Source organism: Amblyomma mixtum, chromosome 6 (genome assembly GCF_055824585.1).
Source record: "Amblyomma mixtum isolate Tamu chromosome 6, ASM5582458v1, whole genome shotgun sequence".
Lineage (NCBI taxonomy): Eukaryota > Metazoa > Arthropoda > Arachnida > Ixodida > Ixodidae > Amblyomma > Amblyomma mixtum.
The window spans coordinates 138,879,383-138,890,175 of record NC_143017.1 but is presented as its reverse complement, the minus strand read 5'-3'; the positions used below and the strand labels follow the sequence as shown (position 1 = coordinate 138,890,175).

Genomic DNA, 10,793 nt, shown 5'->3' with positions numbered 1-10,793 from the left:
TTGACGACTGTTGTGGGTGCAAGGTGGCGTAGGTCTGCTAGATTACAGAGAGAAGCAATTGCCGGCAGAATAATCGCAAGACTAACCCACTTGTGGCTCGCAACCACCTCAGTGGACTGAAAAATGCTCGGGACAGAGCGAAGCAATAAAGCTGCATGGTGCTAACGCTATAGATACGTTGCTTACGTCTCATGTAGTACCTATCTGAATTAAATGTTCTGGAATGCATTGGCAGTGTGTACTTCTGCTCTTGAGACCGAGTCGTCCTTCATGGCGCAGAAAGAGTGCACTGAACGCATGTGCATACGCTGGGCGGCGCACCTTAAAAATAAAATTGTTTCCATGTTCACTGCATGTTTTCAAAGGCACACGAGTTCTAAGGTAATCCTCCGAGTTCTCGTTCTGCTGGTATAGTCATATTTGGTCTGTGCAATCAATGACTCTGTGCCCACATACTGTCAAAAAGCAAGATTTGTCAGATCTTTGTCAGCCAGAGATGATGTCCTGGCATGCATAAATTGATATATAGCATCGTGACAGTGTGACACTGAACACTTTATTAAGATGTAATAGCAAGTAATTTCGATGTTTGTGTAAGCCAGTGCTAAAGTGTGTAAGCCTTGCTAAAGTTCATTGAAAAAGATATGATGGTGTTCGTATGAGGCGGGACAGAACTTGTGTACAAAGTATGTGATAGCCAAGTGCTCAGGGCGAAATGTCACCTATCACTGCCTCTCGCCGGGGCAGGTGGCCCTCTGGAATTCTTTACTTCAGCATACTGCAAAACTAAAATATGTGAAGAGCTGTGCTCAAATTTCGCTTTACCGACTGTAGTTATTGGCTGTTGATTTTTTTTTTTGCACGTGGTTTACTGCTGATACAATAACACACATGGCTCAGTCTGTGCATTGTACTGCGTGCTACTTACTGCATGCAATGCTTCAAAAGCAAGGGTTCGGGAAAGTTGTTTGTTCTAGTTAAGGTTGGTCGCCGAACAGAAAGGGACGACACGGGAACCAGACACACAGCACCGACTGTCGAGATTTCTGTCAGTGTTGTGTGTCCGGTTCTCATGTTCATGCTGTCTTTATTTCTTTGCAATGTGACCAACCTTAGCTTCAAAAGCAGTCTTCGCACTATGTATAGGGAGGGTGCACAGAGAGGGCCTGGTAATAAGCGTGTTCATTTTGTGCTCGTGTCTGTGTACAGCACCTGGTGCTAACTGCTCGCTATACTGCACATTTCAATTTAGGTGCCAAATATACTTCCTTGTGATGCAGTGTGTGCACACCAGGGAATGATCTCGCATTTTGCATGGTACAGCGAGTACTCTTTTCCTTAACATGTAACAAACTGTAGCTGTCTTTCAAAAATATCATTTTAGTGCATCAGCATCAGAACCCCCCATGTTGGAATAATCCGTCGGTCTGAAGCCTCAGGTGACAGAGTGGAGGGAGTGAAATCCACCTTCACGAAATTGCAGGGAAGAGGGAAGAAGAGAGGGCGGGAGGAGGCGGTTGGCAAGCGGTTGCAAATCTGAGTCGAAGGGTGGAGTGGATGTGTCACTGATGGATGGGATTTCATCGGGTGAGTGGAGTGGGGGTGTCACGCAGTGATTGATGGTACCCATTCGTACAGTCTGACCCTGTCAGCGGCTGCTCGGTCCGTCCGGCAGGAACATAATGCTAACTTTGGCTTATGGGGTTTAACGTCCCAAAGCGACTCGGGCTATGAGGGGCGCCACAGTGGAGGGATCCAGTAATTTCGACCAACAGTGGCCCTTAACGTGCTCCGACATCGCACAGCATCTGGGCCTGTTGTGTGTCACCATCGGAATACAACTGCCGCAGGCGGGGTCATACCAGCGTCTAATGGAATTTGTTTAATTTTGTCGTTACACTCACAGTAAGATTAGTCTTTCCCAAGTACAAGTTGTATTTAATGTCAGAGTCCAAGGAAGGGCAGCTTTCCAAAGCCACAGCTGGGCTTGTACAGCGTAATTAACCAGCATTAACATCCTTTAGAATCAATTAACGTGTTTGTACTATGATTACACAATGGACACAGTATTTATCAAGGCAAACAATGGCAGCGTCTGCAATGTTTAAATCAAGAATAGTATCTGCTAGCTTATTAAAAATATATCATTTATAAAATGACCGTCCAACTTCTCAGAAGTACCAAATCTGTGGAGAAATACAAATTGAAGATTGCCAATATGCCTAGGAAAATACATTTTGACTGTCAAAAAAGGATTAGGAGCACTTTATTATTAACTACGCGAGGATTGTGGAAAGATGGGTCGGGTCACACCCAATAGTGCAAAACATGAACCCTTGGAAAAGATGCGAAGTTGTGGCGCCTATGCACTTATATGCTGTGCATATTGGGCTGCCTTGCATTACCATAACCTGTCCAGGTAGACTGCCACAAGTCAATAAAAATCTCCGATATATACAACCACAGTTTTCAGTTAGGTAGACATTTTATTTGTGACATTTTTAATCGACCTGGCAGGCTATCACCAGCCCGAGGTGAATGTGACGTGCAGGATGAAACGGGTGCCATATGTGGATACTGGAGTAAATGTGATATGATGAGCCTTGGGAGCATTTCTCTTCACATGGTGCCAGGCAGTCTTGCGGCCACATAATACAGCTGACAGTGCTTCATTCTGTAACCTGTAATACTGCAGTTACTTGCATCATGGATGCAGTTTCTTGTGGGAAAAAATTAGAATGGTAAGTTTGGTGCATTTATTACATGGTGTAAAACATGGTGTGGTCAGTTGAACTTTCCCCAGATTTTGATGATTGATGTAGGGAAAGCATTTATTATGCAAATGCATCCATTATTTAAGTAAATATGGTGTACAAAAACCTGGAATGGAAACAGAAATCAGCATCTGCAGGATTGAAACAAATTCCTAACAACTTTGGCGCAGCACCATACCCATGACTGCCAAGCCACATTTTAGCCCCTAGCCTTTCACTCTACACTGTCCTTAATCTGTTCATTCCCAATGGGCCAGACATGAGGCCGTATGGCACTCGGGTATCCGTATCTGCCTATATGGACATGCCACGTTGTCTACTACACAGCTTTTTAAACACTTGTAGCAACAGTGTCAGTTTTCTCAGAAGCATGAAACTTTGTTACGATTAGTTTTATGACACACCCAGCACATTAACAGGCATTCTAGCCAAATTATAATTTCGTTGCAGTTGGGCTTTGAAGCATTTTTCATTAATGAGTAAAAAGGAAATGACATTAACTGGGCACTATATGTTTCATCTAAGCTGCCTTCTCGACAAATAGGGGCATTTTAGAATTTCTAGGCAACAAAGTTGGCACAGTGTTCCCATCACACAACAGAAGGCTCATTGCTTGGAAGGCTGGTGGAGAGACACTGTGTAAGAGCCAAGCAAGTTCATTTATGAAGTGCTTTATCATATGAGGGAAGGCTATTCACGGCTGTTTCTACCATGGCAATATAAGTTCGTGTCACAAATTGCACCAGCAATGTTCTGAAAAATGAGTAATACTGTTTTTCTGTTGCAGCAGTATTCTCTTTGCAAAATAAGATGAATAGTAGTTTTGCGCTGCAGCTTTCAGTGTGCAAGATGACAGCTACGGCTTAGCCTTTTGTCAAGAATACTTTTTCTCATATGCATTGCAGAACTATAGAACCACATATTGTCAACTGTCCTAAAAGGCAAGGTGTGTTGCTGGGCGAGTTGGTTGGGGTACATCTTGAGAAAAACAGCACTTGCAGACAAAGGAAACGAGAAGGACACACAACTGCGCTGTTTTTTTTTGTGTGTCCTTCTTGTTCTGGTCCTTTGTCTGCAAGCGCTGTTTTTCTCAAGATGTCCTAAAAGGGCGGTGCACTGTGACAGCATGACGCAACAAAGAGGAATGCAGCATGGAGCGACACTTCATACTAATTTTATTGAAGAGCGCATGCCTCTATGAGTGCATCACATGCAGACAAAATGAAATCAAGCAGGGATGACGAAGAAATAAAATTATAGTGAATGCAAGGCAGGTATGAACAAGAAAATGAGTGCACTAATTTCCCAAAGATGAAAAATGTTTGCCAATTGTCAGAAGTTCTCTGTTGAGCAGTGCCAGAGAGGGCGTACTCACACAAGCAGATTCTGAGTAGGGAATGAGGGGCCTGAAATATCTCAATTTCTTAATTGTCGGGTTTAACATTCGGGAGCGGCACATGGGCTATGAGGGACACCATAATGGAGGTCTCTGGATTAATTTACACCACCTGGGGCCCTTTAATGCACGCTGACTTTGCACAGCACATGGCCATCTTTGTATTTTGCCTCCACTGAAATGTGGCCGCTATGGCCGGATCAAACCTACAGCCTTCGTGTAAGCAGTCTAAGAACGCCAGAGCCACTGAGGCGCCGTGGCGGGATGAGTTCTCCATTCCTAGGAGGAAAGTTTTGGGAAAAAGGAATGACTAGAAGAGAAATACCAGAGGCCTGTAGTGTACCATCAATGGTGCTGCTTGATATGGGATATGATGGCGCACCTTTCTCATGACCATGTGGGCTTCAAGAAAATTAGCAAATGACACTCCTCTTCCCTGCTGTGTCTTGAGCTTGCTATGCTAAAGCACTTTGTCAGAATAGCCTGCCAACTAGCTCATAACATAATCCTAATCCCTCACCTGAAATCTGCCATCTTCAGCTGGCAGGGCCTACAAATGCCAGCACAGTCAAATGCTACTTTCTGGCTGCTCTGCATCTGACACAAGTGTAGCTCCATTATAGCAACAGCATGCATGTGCTTGCACATGTGCACATGCGTTGCATGGTCAACACGTACTTGTGTACATGTTGTCGCAAGCCTCGCACTGCTCACAATGAAGCTCACAGCCACTGCACGATTTGCTAGTTCTTTCCACTGTGTGCTTGAAGTTCACCAAACTTTGTGACTTTACATGCCACTGGCCATCTCCCACTCTCTCAGTACTGGACTTAGAAAGCTCAATGCTTCCTAAATAGGGCAGATTTGCGGTGGTCTGCTCCTCCTTTGACACCTGTTGTAAAGTTTTTCGGATGTGAAATTGAAGAGTACTTTGATTAATGTATCCAATCACCCATTTACCTTGCCACCAAAGTGAGAGTACTTCAGTGCCTTGACTCCAAGTGATTATTTGTTGTTAATCCAATGTACTGCCGATAGCAGTAAGCCCACTGACATGCCCTCTTTGCATATGTTTTCTCAAAATTTCTGACAAAGCCAAAGGCAATTAAGCTGATGCTCTTTGGAGTGAATACCAAGAAGTGCAGGGAGCAACTGTTGAGACTCAGTCTCATCTGTCCACTTCATCAGAGTGTGCAGCATGTCCCTTGTTGTACTCCTGCAGTCCTTGTTTGTGACTGTATTCAGGTGCGTGCTCCAGTTGTGTAGCACCTGCCAGCTGCAAAGCAGTCGACTCTTCAAGGGACCCATCACCTGCTCCCATGCACTGCCATAAACAGGGGCATCATCAGACATAAATGCCTGACATGGTATTGTGTTTTTTTCTTTGATGGCCTCGAAAAACCTCACCACAGTGCCCGTGTTCACCCTTTTTGAAATCAAGTAGGCACACGGGATACCAAAGGCATCTTGAGAAATTGTGAGCAGGGTTGTCAGTTGGAGTTAGTACTTATTTATGCCATGGGTGGAGTCAGTGCACAGTTTCGCTGCCCCCAATTCATAAAGGAGCTCTCGTTGTGGGAACGTCATTAATGCTAGCTCAAAGTCACCATCATGACTGTTGGGGTCACCCTTCTTCCTGTAATACAACAGTGGCGACTCATTTTTTGCCCTCATTTCTTCGACCCATAATTCAACACTCTTAAAATCGTCTGGATCTCTCTGCTCTGTTTTTCCAATCCTAAACTTATCTGCAATGTTACGGAGGTCCTTAGTGGTCACAAGTTGCATCCGTGGGCTTGATCCACTTGTACCTGCTCGGATGTTGTGCACAATGGTTTTTTCTGGCACTCCTTCTGCTAACCGGCCTGAAAATGGTACAGAAAAAAACTGTTAACATCTCTGGTTCATCTGCCTACAGCCATGTAATAAAGTGACAAATACTTCTGGTCGGATTCCTTCGTCTTCCACTTTGTTCCTTTTCACAGGTGACACACAGTTCATCTTACTTTCATTTCACTTTTGTGGCACTGCAAAGCACACAACAAAATGGTTGTTTCAAAGCCAGATGGACTTTATTTTTATGAGCTTGAGTGTTTAAACTTGCATACTGCAATGCAAAACAGGGAAGTTATATACAGCATGTTATAAATGCGGAATATAACAGCACTGAAAATGTGGACAAGAAAAGAATAAGGACATGTGCTTCTCATCCTGTCCCATTTCATTCTGCATATTCAAAAAATGCACCGATTCGCCTGACAGCAACCTTTAAAGGAGTAGAGACACCAAATTTTTGAACGCGAACTTTGTTTCTTTGGACTTGTGCACAAGACAATAGTGTGCACGAGTCACAATGTAGAATTCACTTACGCCAGGTGAATAATTTCTAAGTGAATATTTTTCTCATGCTGTTTCAGTTTCAACACCTGAATGACTGCTGCTAAGTCAGAGACAATTGGAGGGCATGCCAGTCATACATAAACTGAAATATAAATGCTGCTTGTTCATTTTTTTTTTTTTTTGCGATTTCAACTCTTGTGCAGGCTTGTGTTTTATGTTAGTGGTTTTTGAGGAAAGGAAATGGTGCAGTAACTGCCTCAACCATGCCATGAAGGAAAGAAGGAGTGAAAGAAGCAAGAGAGAAAGAGGTGCTGTAGTGGAGGGCTCCGTAATAATTTCGACCGCCTGGGGATCTTTGGGCACTGACACTGCGCAGCACGTGGGCACCTCTTGCCTCCATCGAAACTCAGCTGCCGCAGCCGGGTTCTAACCCGGGTACTCCAGCTTAGTAGCTGGACACTCAAACCACAGCCGTTCCTGCGAGCGTTACTGATGAAGTGCCAAAACAGCCAAATAATTCTAATTAATGAAAGTTCACTGCAGACGATCTGTCTTATGAGAAAAAACATGGCCCTTATACAACCATTAGACTGGTGGCGTTGCTTTGATCAGCAACAAAATGCCTACGCTTTTGACAGGCAGCCAAAAAAAGAGGCTAGCATCGAGTGCAACTGTCAGTCATTCAAGACACGTTTCATAGAGCTCAAGCCGACTTCTTACGGATGAAGTTCAACGTCAGCCGATTGAGCGACAGACCTAGGGTAGTCAATGAAACCAGCAGAAAAACAAAAGAACAGACATTGGAGTAGTTCAGTGCTAGACGACATTCCTAATTATGTTCAGTTCGAAAGACTGGACCCCTTCCACAAAGCATCTCTAAACTAAACGGCATGAAGTTCGTACAGACTGTGCTGTGCATGCAATGTGCCGTGGATCAATTGTTTTTCACCCTTCAATGCGACCAAGTAGGCTCAAGTGAATTGCACTACAGTCAGATACAACTCGAGAACGAAGTGGCAGATGGCCCTTAAAGAAGACCCCCCCAGTCAATGGCGTCAGCTGATTTTCATCAGTTAACCCAATTAAAGCCATAACTAATCCCCTTTCATCTGCCACCCTCCTGCAGTGCTACCCCCTAGGATTAACCATGACATCATGAGAATCGGTCGACGCCATTGGATGGCAGGCTTCCTTTGAGGGGCATTGGCCACTGGGTTCTTAAGCTGTGCCCTACTATAACTTCTTCCGCCCCCTCGTTTTGTGGGACATGCCTTCTCCCACTTTACAATAGGCATTTTCGTGTTGTCCCACCTCTTTTGTGCCATAGATGCATCGCAGAAGAATAAAAATCATTGAAATGATCACTCGAGTTAATGAGCAATATCTTCCCCCTAAAATACATTTCTATTGCACTTTCGTCTCCCATTTATGAAAGGTTGGTGGAGTGTAGCTTCTAAACGTTTTCACATTCCGGTACAGTCAACACAGCATGCACAAATGCTTTGTACAAGAGGAGTGGCTAACCTGCAAGCCCTCTGGCATCATCCTGGGACAGCCTTTGGTGGCAGGCCTCATTGAAGTGTCCGTAGTGTTTCTTTTGAAACACTACATATACCTTGCCCTCTTTCTCCATGACCTCTAGAGTAGCAAAGCAGTGTTTGCTGATTTTGCAGCTTCCTTGCCCCTTTTCCTGCCTTTGGCGCTGTTCTATAGGAAGCTCTTCGTACGAGCCGGAATGGTGGCAGTGCAGGTAGCGTTTAAAAACCCTTGGTGCACATTCCTTCTTTCCTGTAGAAGCTATAAAATGGCAGCAAGTTTTGCTTTCTTCTCCGTCTTTCCAGGCGCAAAATCCTGAAACAGAAAGATTGTAAACATAACTAAGCACTCCACATAGTATTAGTTAATTATTAGTGTGAAAGCACAATTCCGAACGGTAAACCCCGAGCAAGATCCTGCAATGTGTATGTGGGTTTGTGCCAAGAGCATAGCAACGGCGACACAGCAACCACAGCCTCACAGCAGCATTGCAACATAGTTATGACACGATGCCAACATATGATGTTAAGTCCATGACCACTCATGACTAAAAAGAAATTTTTAAAAATTGAGGCGTGAACAAAGGTGGGCTCCATTTTGATAAAAACGTGTACACAATGATAGCACATGAATAACGGCATAAGGCATCCTTAGAAAGCCAACAGTAAAGTAACAAGACAAGGCAATGTTCATGAAATTCTGCTTTTGCACGTTTATAAAATTTCGGCAAAACTTCTCTGTCAATTTTTTGTGTATCACACTACTTTCATTTTTTGAAAAGCAAGGCCAAATTAAAGTTTGTACTTTTTACATACACTAATGAAAAATGCATGTGCTATGGAGTGGGCACATATGCAGTACTCTCGCACTACTACTGGCGCTCTGCCTCTGCCAAGTGCGCATGGCAATCACAGATTTAGCTTCAAATTTTTAGCCTTTTGCCTGCAGTGCAAAACTGCATTTCCCAGCTTTTTTATTGTTAAAAATTTATCAGTCATTCGCTTACTGTTTTTTCCTGCTATAGCGCATGGGGAACAATTTTTGGAGAAAATTATTAAGTTCAGGTTAAGTTATTACACGGACTGTTACATGGAAGTATTTCAATTTTACTACACCCTGCAAAAACTCATTCCTGCACAGCAACCTTTTACATGGCCCTGTCCTTTGACCACAAATTCAGGTCAGCGCTGTTGACTTCTAAAGGCAGAACAATGCTGGGCATTCTTCCTACACACTTCTGCATGTTGCGATTGCCATGGCTTCAGCGCTGCTAAGCCAGTGCATGCCGCGACAATGTTGTGTGTCCTGTCGAGACATTGCAGATGCCTGCAACAAAGCATAAGCAAGGCCTGTAGCAGCGAGTCTGCTGCAAGGACCAGTTTTTTTCCTGCAGTGGCCACTTTAAATATGAAAGAGAGTGCACTGCTTGTCACTTTGCTTATGGAGGAGCTAGGACACCAAAAAAAAATTCTGCAGACACACATAAGACTGCTTACCAGCGAGAATGCCAAAGCATTAAAGTGCACAGTCATGCTATGTTGCAGAATGACGAGTCATGAGTGCAAGGCATGACTACGCAACTTTGTACAAACTCTGCACACCTTATGTTACTAGTAAAGTGCTGAGTCATGCTACACTTCAGAATGATTAGGAGTCAAAACTATGACTACCTAAACTTTGTACAAACTATACACCTTACATTACAAATAAGTGCAAAATGACTATGACAAGTCATGGCTTTCAAAGGTTATAGTACGTTACGTTTCACATTTCACTCGAATGCCCGCAAAGGCTACCTCTGCAGATCTGTCGCACTAGACCAAGCCCATTGAAATCTTCATGGTTCCTTTAAAAAACGTGCATGTCATCGCTAAGTTTTTGTGCACAAAACCACGTGCAAGTTTCCCCAGGTGAGTGTAAGCCCGTAAATAAAAAAAAAAGAACGCGCTTTGTGTTTACAAACTTAAAATGCGCGCACTCGAAAAGTCAATAAACTGCAACTTTTCAATCGGTAATCTAAGCGCGCGACTGCATCCCGCTTTGGCCCTTTATTGCTTTAATCACAGCGTGCGTGCATGCAGACTTCGTTTCTTACCTTTATTAGAGTCGAAGACTAGATTCTCCACCTCTTCCTCGAAGTTGTGGTGCCGTCGCAGGTCACGAAGGGCGACAAAATGCTTCGGACGTAAGTCGCACAAGAACGGCCGTGCCTTACTACATGTTGTTGTTGTTGTGACTGGGAGAAGGATGAAAAGGAAATTGCATGGGCCTGCCTACTGGCTGGAGCCGAGCCACCACCGCTGCCGCGTGCAGATAGAGGAGAGATCAGAGGAAAGAGAAAAAGAAAAGACGCGTCGCAGCAACAACCGCGTCCTTCCCCATGAATATCCTTGATGGGTGTTTTTAAATTACTAGTATTGAAGAACGCCTTGTCGCAAACCGCTGAAGCAACGCCATCGCACGTGTCCGTCTCCATGCTCAAGGCAAAAAAATAAAAAAAAACAAGCGAGCAAGAAATGCACCTTGGGATACCTTGGGATATTGAGCAAGGATTTTCAAGAAGAGTTGAGATTTTCCCTGTCGGTTGAAGCGCAGTGTTCCCCAAAAGTCCCCACAGAGTGACGTAGAGTAGAGCAGTGACGTCTGTTCTCGGTTGGCCAATCGCAACGAGGATCACCTTCCTCTGAATACGCCCTCCGGTCATGGAGGAAGAAGTTTTTTTTTTTACCTCCATGGCCGCCGTGATT

General features: G+C 44.2%; 1 long non-coding RNA gene across 1 annotated transcript; it reads right to left on the bottom strand.

Annotated features, from left to right (window-relative positions):
* Window positions 1-2,742: 2,742 nt before the first annotated feature.
* Window positions 2,743-10,722, bottom strand: LOC149340582 (uncharacterized). Its single transcript, XR_016283633.1, has 3 exons — window positions 10,142-10,722; window positions 8,035-8,361; window positions 2,743-6,197 (listed from the first exon to the last, which is right to left on the bottom strand). It is a non-coding gene; the product is annotated as an uncharacterized LOC149340582 (long non-coding RNA).
* Window positions 10,723-10,793: the final 71 nt, after the last annotated feature.